This window comes from Oncorhynchus kisutch, linkage group LG3 (assembly GCF_002021735.2).
Source record: "Oncorhynchus kisutch isolate 150728-3 linkage group LG3, Okis_V2, whole genome shotgun sequence".
Taxonomy (NCBI): domain Eukaryota; kingdom Metazoa; phylum Chordata; class Actinopteri; order Salmoniformes; family Salmonidae; genus Oncorhynchus; species Oncorhynchus kisutch.
The window spans coordinates 61469180-61485456 of NC_034176.2; the positions used below are offsets into that span (position 1 = coordinate 61469180).

General features: G+C 42.4%; 1 protein-coding gene across 3 annotated transcripts in view; it reads left to right on the forward strand.

Moving 5' to 3' along the window:
- The first annotated feature begins 1667 nt into the window (after nucleotides 1-1667).
- Nucleotides 1668-16277, forward strand: part of LOC109886640 (ankyrin repeat domain-containing protein 11) — a 145653-nt gene continuing 131043 nt past the window's right edge. For 2 of the 3 annotated variants that reach the window (XM_020478272.2, XM_020478292.2), the window contains exon 1: nucleotides 1747-2228. The gene's annotated coding sequence lies outside the window, so the exon portion shown is untranslated. Of the gene's footprint in view, nucleotides 2229-16277 lie in introns of all 3 variants that reach the window. The other variant, XM_020478280.2, reaches the window with a different exon arrangement.

The following is a 16277-nucleotide window of genomic DNA, read 5'->3' on the forward strand; positions in this document are numbered from 1 at the left end:
GGTCTAATGCACTGCATCTCAGTGCTTGAGGTGTCACTACAGATACCCTGGTTCGATTCCAGGCTGTATCAAACTGGCTGTGATTCGGCGGCGCGCAATTGGCCCAGCGTCGTCTGGGTTTGGCCGGTGTAGGCCGTCATTGTAAATAAGAATTTGTTCTTAAATTTAGGTTAAATAAATAAAAAAGTAGCCTGGTAGACAATACCAAAAATGTATATACTCTGTGGTACAAGACTGAAGTGGAGCAGTTTGAGTGCTTCCCAACACAATTGTGAAGAGGTCATGACAACACCTCTTCCCCCCAGGAGGCTGAAAATAATTTGCAATGGGCCTTTCAGATCCTCAAAAAGTTCCATAGCTGCATCACTGCTTGGTATGGCAACTGCTTGGCATCTGTCCGCAAGGTGTTACAGAGGGTAGTGCGTGTGGCCCAGTACATCACTGGAGTCAAGCTCCCTGCCATCCAGGACCTCTATACTTGGTGGTGTCAGAGGAAAGCCCTGAAAATTGTCAAAGTGTTCTCTCCTGCTACTGCATGGCAAGCGGTATCAATTAGTTAAATAGTTAACCATATAGAGGTACAGATTCATAAATAGTTAACCAAATATCTGCATTTACCCATTTTGCACAAACTTTTTTGATTTACATACACTGCTGCTATTGTTTATTATCTGTCCCTTTATTTCTAGTTATATGTACATATCTACCCCAATTACCTCGTACCCCTGCACATGGACTCAGTACTGGTACCTCTTCTATATAGCCAAGTTATTTTTTGTTGTTACTTATTGTGTATCTAATATTATTATGTGTTTTACTTTACTATTTACAATTATTTTTCTATTTTCTTTCTCTCTGCATTGTTGGGAAGGGCCCGTAAAGTAAGCATTTCACTGTTAGTCCACACCTGTTGTTTACGAAGCATGTCACACAAAACAAATATCCTGAAAGCATGCAGTACAACGTTTATGTCCATTTAATATGGTCGAGGACCTCAAAACAAATAATGTTTAGAAAGTCCAAATAAAGGCCCATCCCATCACCGTGACGAACATTTAAATAAGCCAACGAGGAAACAGATTCAATAAAAAAATACTATCTTAACCAATAATAGCTCTTCTTACATCTCCGTGCATGTCATTTTGTCGCCCAGCAGAGGCCGCTAGTCAATGGGTGCAATCGATATGCATTACCAAACAACCCAAACCCGTCTGACTTTCAAAGTGTGCAGAGCTCATCATCAACAACATTATGATATTGAGACTGTAGTTGTCAACGGTAGGAAATCATGTATTGACGAAAGCACTGAGAAAAAATGTTTTGGAAGTGAAATAGGCTATTCAGACCTGTCCTACCTGTGATCTGGACATTTGGGTCAAACTAGGGTACTAGTTACCTGTAAAGGTGCTTTGGTTATACTGACATCATGAGTTGGACTACGATAATATTCAAGTATGCAATAATATGTTTGTTCACGTGAATAATAATAATACGATATGAGGTGTCTCACTCCATCACGCTGGGCGAGGTAAGCCAAGTGCACCCAACCTTTCGTACTCCATTTCCTTTGCTTGCTCTCCCAAATGTGTAATGGAGATGGGTCCCCAACCATGGAAACTGAAGTACTCGGTCAACCATGTTCGCGCCTTCATATTATTGTACAATGTAGATTTAGTACTTTGATTTGATCCATAATGGCGCCAGTTTCATCAGTGCACAAATAGTACACGCCCACATTCAAGAACCAACCACAATCAGTGTTTCATTTGGCCTCTTTCCTTCAGACGCATATCGAAGCCCGTCTGGAAACAGTTTGCAAGGGGTCGTTAAAGAAGATTAAGCCGGTAACAAAATATCGTTTTTAGCTACATTAAGTTTACCTTTCAAGGCTCCAGTTTTGATTACTGAGCATACAAATCTTCAATTCAGACCATGGGGACAAAATAAAAAGTGTACACGGACGTTTTCGAGGAGATTTTAAGCTTTCTCTGTCGGTTGTTGGTGTTCAGGAATTAGCAAGCTAGTTAGCACTAGCCTAGAAATACTAGCCAGCCTAGCTTGCTAACGTTAGCTTCCAATAGTCTGATTATCAACTGAGATGTTTGCAGCATTTCTCGGATGTCTACGGACGGCAGATTGCTGAACCAGAGGGCCTCAAATGGGAAAAACAAGCATCGGACAGGAATATCGGGAATAAGCTTGTCGACGTAACTCAGATTCTGTTGAAGGTAAGACGCAATAACATTAGTTGGCTAGCTGGCTGTGTTTGTTAGGCGAATAACGTTAACGAACTAGATATGCTTAGCTTGTTATACCGTTAGCCTTAGCTGTTAAGCTAACTAGATAACATGGCTTCATGCTCGAGTCGAAGAAATGTGTTATGAAGCTAGCTGACCCTCCCCCCGACTCAGCATTCTAACTGCGTACGCGTTTAACTAGCAAGATGACAGGTATAAGGACTTAATTTAGGCGAAAAGTGTGGCATACTAGCTAAAAACTAGCCTGCGAGTCGTTTGTTGACCTACAGATCCTGTTAATGTTATAGCTAGATATTTAGTTGCATAGGTGTTTAGGATATACTCACAAATGTATTTGAAAGGCTTCAGTGCCATCCATGTAATAGCCTACACTTCTTCAGGCGAAGAGGCTGATGTATTTTGTAAAAAAAAAAGAAAGAATAACACCATGTGTTCAAGGGGATGTTGTATCACTGCCAGTGACGTTATTTCATACAACTCAACTGCTTATTTATTTTTGGAAAAAGACACAGATGGGATGAAATAATTGGTTATGTTGATGTAATGCAGTGGTGAGATCAACTAAGACGTGCTCTCCGAAGTTGCTTGACTTCTCCTCGATTTGGCCATTTTCCTGTTTGACTCATGGGTCCATGGATCCAGGATTGGTATTTTGATTAGAATATTTTACTGTAATGTATTAACACAGTTACTGTGAAATGTCATTTACTCTGTCCTAACAAGAACATCATTATGGTTACCATTAAAGTAACACAGGTGTGCAGTGTTCAAATTAGTTCCTATATTAGTGCCAATATCATTCCATTGCTTGACAGGCTCTATCATTTGAGAGGCTGTGGAATGGTATGAATATTTGAACTCAACAATAAGTCACAACAGTAAGGCTTTGACTTCTGGTTGTGGGAGAGCATGAAAAGAAGGGCAAGGTTCCTAACGAACGACCACTCTACTTGGAGTAGACTGTTGTTGATAACGTTTTGGTGCAGTATCAGTTCTGTTGAAAACACTGCAGTGGAGCTGCTGGCTGTATTTTCTTACAGAGATACTCTGAGCTCTTCAGCTTGTTGGGCGTTCACATTGAAATTCATTGCATACACAGCAATGCATGTAATCCCCCACCACCTTTGTCAAGATGTTGGAAGTGCCAATTTCATGTCTCTAAGTTTCTGTTGTTATTTTGCAACTTCTTCCCCCCTCATTTTTGATGTAAATCCACCAAGGCTCTGTGTTTGATGTATTAAATCAACTTTCTGCTATATGTAGCCCTAGTACCCTTGTAGAAAACACGTTACTTGATATATACGCTTGGTACACTCCCCATGTTAGTTTCAGCTTTAGGATGAGGTTTTGGAGAACTTTATAGCCTTGATTTTCACCAGTGTGTCCTGTTGTAGTGTGTAAGCCTGAGACAGGAAATTGTGTCCTGCCTGGGTCAGTGAGGTCAGGAGCTGTGTTGAGAGCTGGGATTTCTCAGAACGATTTCCTGTTCAAGGCAGCCATTCTGTGCCGTCCTGTGTGCTCCATCTTCAGCTGCCTAAGTGAACCTCTTTTACTCAGGTTCAGGGGCCGTGATTCCTGTTGTGTCCTGGCCCAAGTCTTCTGAGCGTTTTAGCCTGTTCGTGGTCATGGCAGTGCCACTATTTGACATGGTCCCACTGTGCCCTCTCCTGCCTACAGTGTGTAACGTGACACCTTCAGCACTATCAGGCAGGCTAATAATGGGCACAAATATAAATCGCAGTGGGGAACAATGAGTGTACCTCACAATGCCTCTCTGGCAGTCTGGATTGGACGGCCTTGCTCAGTTTGGCATGTTATATCTTGTGTAGAGGAGAGTGGCGTGGCTTCCGCAAGTCTGTACTTCCTCTGTCTTGCAGCCCTCTACTGTGTTTACGTTGCTGCTCTGTGCGACTATCTAAACCTGCAGTGCAGGAAAGACACAGCAAAACATCAGAACTGCGACTGTCTGTGGTTCGTCCCACCACATCCTCTCTATGCTTTTGCCCTGGGGTCAGTGTGCAGTAGCTGCATTGCCCCCACACTTGTTGTGGCATGCAGGGCTGAGAAACTGCTCACCTAAAGATTAACAATGTTTATACACAGGCAACCGTTTCCATTGACTTGGGTCATAGCTCTGACAAGGTTTTGGCTCTTGAATCAGTGTTTTTTTTCTTTCTGTTTATTCTGGTTCCAGGCCACATGTTTGAATGTGGGAAGGAAGGTTTTGTTATGATGAGAAACCCAGTCATTTAGCTAGCCCCACCAATACTGTGGACAGAATTTAGGTATAGCCAGTGTTCCATATTGGCCAGCAGTGTTTCAAAAGCTTTGTGCCCACAGAATGGAGCTTTTACATTTTGTTGATCAAATCCAATTTTATTTGTCACGTGTGCCGAATACAACAGGTGTAGACCTTACAGTGAAATGCTTACCATGCAACATTATGTGGGTCCACCGTACTGACAGTGCCTGACATAAGCAGCAGTAGGGGTGCGTGTTGTTGCGGTAACCTACTTATTCAAGTTGAAATGGGAAAGAAGAACCCATCGTGTGTAGGCACAGGTAGAATACAGCCGAAAGACCTCACACGGTCTGGCTTCTTCCTACCAAACCCTCTCCCAGTGCTGAGTGTTGGTCTGTTGCAAACAAGGATGTCTACTACTGCTTCTCTTTTGCTTCCCTTTTTTCTTGGCAGTGTCAATCTTTTATAGCTTTCTCCCAGCTAGTGCAATCTCTGGACCGTCAAATGCCATTTAAACCTCTTTGAAATTGGTTCCCATCTCTCTCTCACACATATATATATATATATATAACAACATGGCTGTGTCCCATCTCTCTCTCTCACACATATATATATATATATATATATATATATATATATATATATATATATATAACAACATGGCTGTGTCCCATCTCTCTCTCTCACACACATATATATATATATATAACAACATGGCTGTGTCCCATCTCTCTCTCTCACACACATATATATATATATATATATAACAACATGGCTGTGTCCCATCTCTCTCTCTCACACACATATATATATATATATATATATATATATAACAACATGGCTGTGTCCCATCTCTCTCTCTCACACACATATATATATATATATATATATATATATATAACAACATGGCTGTGTCCCATCTCTCTCTCTCACACACATATATATATATATATATATATATATAACAACATGGCTGTGTCCCATCTCTCTCTCTCACACACATATATATATATATATATAACAACATGGCTGTGTCCCATCTCTCTCTCTCACACACATATATATATATATATAACAACATGGCTGTGTCCCATCTCTCTCTCTCACACACATATATATATATATATATAACAACATGGCTGTGTCCCATCTCTCTCTCTCACACACATATATATATATATATATATATATATATATATATATATATATATATATATATATATATATATAACAACATGGCTGTGTCCCATCTCTCTCTCTCACACACATATATATATATATATATAACAACATGGCTGTGTCCCATCTCTCTCTCTCACACACATATATATATATATATAACAACATGGCTGTGTCCCATCTCTCTCTCTCACACACATATATATATATATATATATATATATATATAACAACATGGCTGTGTCCCATCTCTCTCTCTCACACACATATATATATATATATATATATATATATATATATATATAACAACATGGCTGTGTCCCATTCTCCTTGCTCTGGGGAAGCCTCATTTGGGGTTTGTGTAGTCCTGTGTCTGATGCCTCCTCTACTGGTCACAGGTTTTGCTCACGTCTTCCACTGCAGCACTTTTGATAATATTTCTTCGCTGACTCTTAGATTAAAGGGAACGGGTCTCCCATCCTCTGGTTTGCTGCATTTTTAAAACACAACTTTGAACAGTTTTGTTTTTGATCTGTTGGTAAGGGGACACTTGAAGTAGAACATTTTGTTATTGCTTTTAGGTGAGAGGCACGCAGTGTTATTTTTCAGAGACCAATACATTGTTTTCCAAAAGTCATGACGCAAATGCTTTAATGATGGGCTTTTGCTTCCTTGTTTACAGATGGATACTGTTGTACTTTTGTGTATTTCCTCCCAAAAAGTCCAGCACTTTATGTTCAAGAAGTTGTTTGCGTATGAGAGAGCAGTTACTGTCGAGTGTGGGGGAGACTACAGCGTTGCTAACGTGGGCAGATGTGAGCTGGGAAGGATCAGAGGGGGGGGGTCATGTAAACCTGAAGACAACAGTTGGTGTTTTGATTGGATGTGTAGAGCACTGCGTGGTGTTTTATCCATACGTGGCACTGAGAATGTCCTTTTGTAGCTGGCCAGTTCTTCAGACACTGCCTGTGAGCCCCTGAAAGAGGAGAGCTCTGACGCGTCCTCTACTGCTGTCTGGGCCGAAAGAGGCCTTGCTTGCCTTGCTTCAATCACTCCTCCTCACTCGTAAATGTTTTAGTCTTTCTTTTTTTCTCATCTCCCTCTGTTGCTCAAGTTCTAAGTGAGCAGAGTTTTATCCATAGATTTGAAATGCCTCTCGATCACATACAAAAAAAACATGCTTGGGAAGAGGACTGCCATTTTAGAAATGGGTTTAGGCTACTGGCCAGAGTTGTGCCAGAGAATTAGAGCAGTAGCCAGTTGAATTTCCTGTGGGTTGTCGTGGGCTCGTATGTCTCCTGTGATGGGGTGGGTGGGGGAGCTTGAACTGGCTGAATCTCAATCACTGGGGCCTTCAGCTCTGCTGTCCTTTTGACGGGGCAGCTGCAGCCATTCAATCGGCCCATTTACATTGAAATGCAGCGACAGGAAGGGGGTGGGGGGCGTGGGGCAGTGCGTGACAGAAAAGCAGACCTAACCAAAGAGGACGTCCACCACGGGGCTATGACGCTTTGTTTTCACCGGCCGTGGTGCCATATACATCACACAAAGGCCGTAAGCACCCTCCTTTGACCACCAAGGACATTTTCACCACTCAGCTATTCTTTTTTTAAACTTTTTTTTTTTTATAGACAACCACGCTTTGATTTGTGGAGTTTGTTTGTTGGTCAATCTCTTTATAACAATTAGCAGCTGAAGTTTTCGTTTGCTTTTGCGCTTTGCAAATTGGCAATGTATTTTAACCACACATTAGTTAGGATTCTTTCATCACATTGTTTCCACCATATTCTTTGGCTTGTTTCCACTAGCCTATACTCTGGTTGTTATTATGCATTTCATTCAGACCTTCTCGTTGCCAGTTCTAATGGGTGTCACACTGTGATCTTGGATGTTAAACTAAGCCTGCACACAGGAACTTTCTGTTACTCATTAGGGTTTGATAGACAACTATGTTTCAGACAAATGAGGCCACTGTGTCATGGCTAGGTTCGTATAGCTAGCTTTCCAGGATTGCTTGAAGCTCCTTTGTGAAGTGTGACAATGATTTAGAGGCTCTGTCTGGTGGGGCGGTGGGTTGTTATTCTACATGCTGTTCATTTGGACAGGTTTATGTTTGTCGTACTTACCCTGTGGGCACCTTCACCTAACTGTTGGGATGGCCTTGCATAGTTCCTTCTAAGGTTAAAGCATGCTTCAGTTTGTTTTGCACCCAAATACTGTTTCCTCTTGAAGCCAAGCCAACTGCCCTTCAAACTAGTTTGTGGTGTTTGAGTCTATAGATAGTCAACTCCTGCTGGCTGAGGTGCTGGTTGACACCTGCTTTCCCTAAAGTGTCTCATACCGTGCATTTGGAAAGTTTTCAGACCCCTTGATCTTTTCCACATTTTGTTACGTTACAGCCTTTTCCTAAAATTGTTTAAACTTTTACTCATCAATACCCCATAATGACAAAGAAAAAAACAGGTTTGTAGAAATTTTTGCACATATATTAAAAACATATCACACTTGCATAAGTATTCAGACTCTTTTCTCAGTACTATGTTGAAGCACCTTTTTTGGCAGCAATTACAGCCGGTGTATTCTTGGGTATGACGCTACAAGCTTGGCACACCTGTATTTGGGGAGCTTCTCTGCAGATCCTCTCAAGCTCTGTCAGGTTGGATGGAGAGCGTTGCTACACAGCAATTTTCAGATCTCTCCAGATATGTTTGATCAGGTTCAAGTCTTGGCCCCTCAAGGACATTTAGAGACTTGTCCCGAAGCCACTCCTGCATTGTCTTGGCTGTATGCTTAGGGTCGTTGTCCTGTTGGAAGGGAAAACTTTGCTTCAGTCTGAGGTCCTGATGTCTCCGGAGCAGGTTTTCATCAAGGATCTCTATGTACTTTGCTCCGTTCATCATTGTCTCAATCATGACTAGTCTCCTAGTTTCCTGCAGCTGAAAAGGTTCCCAACAGCATGATGCTGCCACCATAATGCTTCACCTTAAGGATGGTGTTGGCCAGGTGATGAGCTGTGCCTGGTTTCCTCCAGATGTGACGCTTGGCATTTAGGCCAAAGAGTTCAGTCTTGGTTTCATCAGACCAAAGGATCTTGTTTCTCATGGTCTGAGACCTTTAGGTTACTTGGCAAACTCCCAGAGGGCTGTTGTGCCTTTTACTGAGGAGTGGCTTCCATTTGGCCACTCCACCATAACGGCCTGATTGGTGGAGTGCTGCATTGATGGTTGGCCTTCTGGAAGGTTCTCCCATCTCCACAGAGTGACCATTGGGTTCTTGGTCACCTCCCTGACAAAGGCTCTTCTCCCCCGATTGCTCAGTTTGGCCGGGCGTCCTGCTCTAGGAAGAGTCTTGGTGGTTCTAAACTATTTCCACTGTGTCCTTGGGGACCTTCAATGCTGCAGAAATGTTTTGGTACCCTTCCCCAGATCTGTCTCTACAGACAATTTTGTGTGCCTTTCCAAATGATGTCCAATCAATTGGAGTCCACCTGTGGTAAATTCAATCTAGTTGTAGAAACATCTGAAGGATGATCAATTGAAACAGGATTAACCTGAGCTCAATTTCGAGTCTCATATCAAAGGGTTCGAATACTTATGTAAATTCTAAACATGTTTTTTCTTTGTCATTATGTGGTATTGTGTGTGTAAATGAATGAGGAAAAACATGTATTAAAATACATTTTAGAATAAGGCTGTAATGTAACAACAATTGGGAAGGGAAGGAGTCTGAATACTTTCCAAATGCACTGTACCTCCTGCAGTTAACTGGAATGGTCCGCTTGGGGGAAAACACCTTCAGCACTGAGTTTTCATACTCTCAGGCGCAACATCGACTCGACAAACCAAATTGGTGTTTGGTAAGTCAATGGGAGTAGTTAAAAATAATAATAATAATAATAACCTGTGTCCTTAGTTGTTAATTTTCTCATTCTAAAGGCAAAACCTTGAGTGGAGTTGATCACTACTACAGCCGTGTTAAACAGCCAACTAGCGCTAGCTAATGCTACCTAGCAAAATCGGTACTTGGGAGTCAAAGTATCAATATAATATTCAGATAACCTAAACACCAGTTTAGTTACTTTAGTTACTTATCATGCTACTCCTTAAGCTGTTGTTTTGATGTTGAGAATGTTAATCATCCTACTGCCAAATGTTGGCCTACTTTCATTATTTGTCCTACGTGTGTCAAACTCCACTCGGTAGTGTTGCTTTTTATAGAAACACTCCAGCCTTATCTTGCTTGAGTGAGTATGTAAGTAGGACAGAACAATTTATTACTTGCTAATTACGTATGCTTCCAACGCCATTTTTCAACTACAATTATGGCACAGATGTTATTTTCCATGTAGAAAGCCTAACGTGCCTGTACTCTGCCGTAGGTTTGAAATTCCATGCTAATTTCCCGGAATGATGTCTCGTTTTGAACGGGAGATTTTAAAAATCTTGGCTAATCCTGGTCTGAAGGTGCCGGTTTTCAATTTCATGTGGAACTTGCGGTGCACTTTCATAGAACCATTCCAGTTGCAGGGTCCACATTGAAATCTATTTAAGGCTATTGCTGTTCTATTATGAATGTTTTACATTATGAATTATTCAATTGTGTGTAACATGGTTATTTTTGGAGCACTTGAAAGTGCAAGTAAGAGCGCTGACCAGCCACCCGCTGAGAAACTTCACAGGGTTGAGTCCTGCTGTGCCCCTTCTTGCTACTGTCAGTCAGTCATGCTTATCTGCATTCCTGGCTGGCCCCAGCACAGCCACCAGGTGTGGCCATGTCCTGCACAGTCATGCTAGCTAAACAAACACCCTCCTGAACCACACATACACCCACACAAACAACTAGGGCTGGGAATTGCCAGGGACCTCACAATAAGATATTGCGATTCTCATGATTCTATATGTATTTTGATTCAGCGATATCAAAAAATAATAATAATAAAAAAATGTGATTTGATCTTCCAAATGCATTGCTCACTATAGACTACCGGTCAAACGTTTTAGTACACCTACTCATTCAAGGGTTTTGAGTTTGACTGTTTTCTACATTGTAGACTAATAGTGAAGACATCAAAACTATGGAATCATGTAGTAATCCAAAACGTGTTCAACAAATCAAAATATGTTTTATATTAGAGATTCTTCATATAGCCACTCTTTGCCTTGATGACCGCTTTCCACACTCTTGGCATTTTCTCAACCAGCTTCACCTGGAATGCTTTTCCAACTGTCTTGAAGGAGTTGACATATGTTGAGCACTTGTTGGCTGCTTTTCCTTTACTCTGCGGTCCGACTCATCCCAAACCATCTCAATTGGGTTGAGGTCGGGTGATTGTGGAGGCCAGGTCATCTGCTGCAGCACTCATCACTCTCCTTCTTGGTCAAATAGCTCTTACACACCCTGGAGGTGTGTTTTGGGCCATTGTCCTGTTGAAAAACAAATGATAGTCGCGTAAACCAGATGGGATGGCGTATCGCTGCAGAATGCCGTGGTAGCCATGCTGGTTAAGTGTGCCCTGAATTCTAAATAAATCAGTGTCACCAGCAAAGCACCTCCATACTTTACGGTGGGAAATACACATGCGGAGATCATCCGTTCACCCACACTGCGTCTCACAAAGACACCGCGGTTGGAATCAAACATCTCAAATTTCCACTGGTTTAATGTCCATTGCTTGTGTTTCTTGGCCCAAGCAAGTCTTTTTCTTATTGGTGTCCTTTAGTAGTGGTGTCTTGGCAGCAATTTGACCACGAAGGCCTGATTCACGCAGTCTCTGAACAGTTGACGTTACATGAACTCTGAAGCATTTATTTGGGCTGCAATTTCTGAGGCTGGTAACTCTAATGAACTATCAAATAGGGCTATCCTCAATGTCCCCCTCTACCTTGTCCAACACTAACTTTTTAGCAAGGCACACATGTTAATTGAAATGCGTTCCAGGTGACTACCTCATGAAGCTGGTTGAGAGAATGCCAAGAGTTGTCGTCAAGGCAAATGGTGGCTATTTGTTCAACACTTTTTGTTGTGGTTGTTGGTTAGTACATGATTCTATATGTGTTATTTCATAGTTTTGATGTCTATTAGTGTTCTACAATGTAAAAATAAAGAGACTCTCTCTTGAATGAGTAGGTGACCAGTAGTGCATGGCTGCTATATAGACACGAGAGAGGATGAGAAAATGAGTTTTGAACAGTCATGGAAATAAGTTCTGGAGACATGTTGGCTTACTATTTAAAAAAGAAAGAAAGTTGGAGAACAAGTTATAGGATGAAAGCTACTGCACTCTTGACACTCTTGACACAGGTACAGCTGACTAAAGCTACCAAACATTTCTGACCTTACTCATTCCCTTCTCCTTTGACCCCACAGTAGTGCAGCCATGCACTACTGTGACTTGGAGTCACATCACTACGAACAACTTTTCTGCTCGGGATGGTCTCGCTAGATTGTGTCTCTGCTTAAAGTGCTGCTATACTTCCTCACACAGTTGGCAAGGCACTCTACCTATGCATAGCTCGAGTTCTTCAGGAAACGCTGTTCACCGGAAGTGAAGGGCGTTGGAGCTAACTGTTTGCCTCGTTTCCTTCATTGAGTAAATCACTGACACACTTTAGCGTGTCTGTGTTTGGGAGAGGGGCTATGCGGTACCAGCGGTTTTCCCATCCCCATTGTTTCTGCAAAGTTTGTTTGCCAAGTCATAGGTTTCCTACAGTGTCTCTGCAACATGTCAATTCTGAGTGAAAGAAGGCTGTTGTGAAAGTTCACTTCTCCTTCAGTGAGAGAATGCCAGGTATGCAGCACCTCGAATGTAAGGCAGGAGGTGGAGAGGCATCTCTCTTTTAATCTGTGTGATCAAAGCCTCTGCAGCATGCACTTCATTAAGAGCTTTTTTTAGCCAACATGCTCCAACCTCAGATTCATCTGTGCTGGGGGGGGTGTGTGTGTGTGTGTGTGTGTTTCCTGGCAGTGGAAGGTTAGAAGAAGGGCTAATGGTACTGCTGATAACATATGAATGGACTTGGATTCTGAATCAAATGACTCTTCAGGCCAGAATAGTCCGCCTGCTAGCTGCTGTGAGCTCTTCGCTTTTCATTTGACACTGTCATGTGATACTGATTCTTACCACTTAAAAAGACAGATCCACTGCAACATTACCAAGATTTTAAATAGGCTACGGCTCTTTTTTTTACGGGAGTAGACATGCTGTTCTCCTGCCTTTTTTGCGACGTCACCACTGATTTCTCTCTAATCTAAAAAAGGAACATCATGTTGACATACGATTCAAGCTTAAACGTGTATTAATCTCAATGTGCGTGTGCCCTTAAAAGAGAGAGCGAGGCGGTATGAGCACAGAATGATAGTGGAGAGGGTTGTTATGAAGGGTTATTGGGTTCCCTAATGACAACCTGTCCGACCTAGCTGTAGTGTTTTGTACAGCGCTGCATGCCAGCCCTGCCTGTGAGAAGTTGATGCATCTTTCCCACAACCAGGCCCCATGCCCAGCACCATCAGTGATGAAGTGAGAGTGACCACCACAGCCTTAAGCGTGGCCTCTACCTGTTAGAATCCTGTGTGATTCTATATCTGTGTGTGAATGAGTGTTTGTTTGGTAACACCTCCGCACATCGTGTTGTTCTGAGCCCTGTTAACCTCTCTAGTGTACGTGAGACGGTAGCGCCCCACCTCTTCAACAGCCAGTGAAACTGCAGGGCGTCAAATTCAAAACAACAGAAATCCCATAATAAAAATTCCTCAAACATACATGTATTCTACACCATTTTAATGATACACTTGTTGTAAATCCAGCCACAGTGTCTGATTTCAAAAAGGCTTTACGACGAAAGCAAACCAAACGATTGTTAGGCGAGTGCCTATTCACAGAATAACACAGCCATTTTTCCAGCCAAAGAGAGGATTCACAAAAAGCAGAAATATAGATGAAATTAATCACTAACCTTTGATGCTCTTCATCAGATGACATCATATGACTTCATGTTACACAATACATGTATGTTTTGTTCGGTAAAGATCATATTTATATCCAAAAATCTGAGTTTACATTTGGCGCCTTACGCTCAGAAGTTCCAAAACACCCGTTGATTTTGCGGAGAGTCACATCAATTTACAGGAATACTCATAATAAACATTGCTAAAAGATACAACTGTAATGCATGGAATTTTAGATACACTTCTCCTTAATGCAACCGCTGTGTCAGATTAAAAAAAAAAAAAAAACAGAAAAAGCAAACCATGCAATAATCTGAGTCGGTGCTCAGAGCCCGATCAAGACCTTTGCTGATCCTCGTCGGAATGCACTCCCAGGACTCCCACAAGAAATGTTTGGTAATGTTCATCATTTTATGTCCAAATAGTTACCTTTGTTCGCGCGTTTGGTAAACAAATCCAAAGTCATGAAGCGCGTTCACCAAAAGCAGACGAAATGTCAAAGTTCCGTAACAGTCAGTAAAAACATGTCAAACGATGTATTGAATCAATCTTTAGGATGTTTTAAACATAAATCTTCAATAATGTTCCAACCGGAGAATTCCATTGTCTTCAGAAGTGCGATGGAACAGAGCTCCCTCATGTGAACGCGCATGGTCAGCTCATGGCAGACCTTACTCATTCCCTTCTCCTTTGACCCCACTTCACAGTAGAAGCATCACACAAGGTTCTAAAGACTGTTGACATCTAGTGGAAGCCTTAGGAAGTGCAACATTACCAATATCCCACTGTATCTTCAATAGGAGCTGAGTTGAAAATCGACCAACCTCAGATTTCCCACTTCCTGGTTGGATATTTTTCTGCCATATGAGTTCTGTTATATCATTCAAACCGTTTTTTGAAACTTCAGAGTTTCTATCCAGATCTACTAATAATATGCATATTCTAGCTTTTATGGCTTTGTAGCAGGCCGTTTACTCTTTTCATCCGGACATGAAAATACTGCCCCCTACCCCAAAGAAGTTAAGGCTGGCTGTAGCTGCAATCTGTGATGTTTTCAATGCTTCATCTTCCAGGTGGTATTTGGGAAGCAGAACTAAATATACCCTTCACTAGTGACCACACACAGACTTGCACACACACCACAAGCATGTACACGCATACTGCCACACAAATGTTCCCCATCCCCTCTGTGGACTTGGCAGTAATTTCTGCCCAGCCTTAATTCATGCATATCCACTTCTCCTTGGCAGACAGGTTTCCGATGAGGAGAAAATGATAAATCACAGGGACTGTGTCTGTTAGAGGTGGAGGGTGGGGGGTTGGTGGCTGGTAGTTTGGCTCCTGGCTGATGGGGGAGGATTGGAAGTGACAGAGGACAGAGATCCTCTGAAATACCTCCTCCGCCCCACACACACCTGACACCCACAGCTAGCCAATAGCCATGGTGGTCAGCTACCGTTACAGTGAGGCCCCTGTTCAGGGACGGCGTGCCTCTCAAAGCTATGGGAATGGAAATCCCCTTCAGAGCACATTACCACATGACCCATACTGCCTTGATGAGGGAGAAGAGTGTTGACTGTGCTTAAACAACCATAACAGTCATTGGTTTCTGCACCACAGGTATTATGTCCATGTCCTGTAAGTCAGCTGGTGTAGCAGCAGATTAGATGAATCGGTTGTGTCTGGCTGCCTGGCTGAGAGAGAGCTGGTGAGTGAGTGGGTGGATGGCTATGGGCAGTCTTAATGCAGAATTGATTTAGGGTGGCTGTATGGGGGATGATGTGCCATGGGCTGCTTCCTGCACCTCCCTCCCTCCCTTCTTCAGATTCACTCGCCATCATTGAAACCCCTCTGCCTTTGCTGCCATGGGAACAGGAAATGACTAACAAAATGGTACTTGAAACGGTCAGGTAGGCTCTCTAGCAGCAGATCTTACATCAGTGAGAAAATGACATCTTTGACTTTGAGGAATAATCTTCTTAATTTTTTTATTACTTTGCTCTCTCTAGGGTAATTGGCCACCTTAGTTCTTATATACTTGGGTGAGGGGAGTCTTTGCTGCTAGTATAACCTACGATACTGAGGCCATCTTATGGGTTTCTGAGAAGCTTGTCGCAGTTTCCCTCCATGTCACTTTTCTTTCTCATCATAATGTCACTCTTAAGGCGTCCGCATGCTTCCCAGCCGATACTGTTCGGAAGAGTTTGCATATATTACGACGACATTTAGATGTTTTTCTTCGTTTTGGACTTCGATAAGGTTTTTTTCCCGGCTGTTAGGTCACATTTTTCTCGATGCAAGCTGAACTCTGTAGGGAGTCTTCAGCAAAGTGTGTGTAGTCATTCAACGAGAGACAACTCGTCCTCATGCAAATGTTTTAACTTGAGAAATACTGCATCAAACATCCTAGCCGCCCTTTTCTTGTTTTTCAAGCAAAGGTCTTTTAAGGGAGAATGCAAGCACAGTTCGGCTAGGTACCAGCCGAATTGAAGCATGCTGACGCCTTTACCCCCTCCAGGGCTCGTCCTCTAGTTAATCTCCCCAACCATGTTTTCCATTCCATTTTTAATCACTGCTCTTTCTGTTTCTCTCGCTGCCATTTCTCTCTGCATTCGAAGACCGTGTCAGTGCACCAGCCAAGGCTCCTGCAGCCC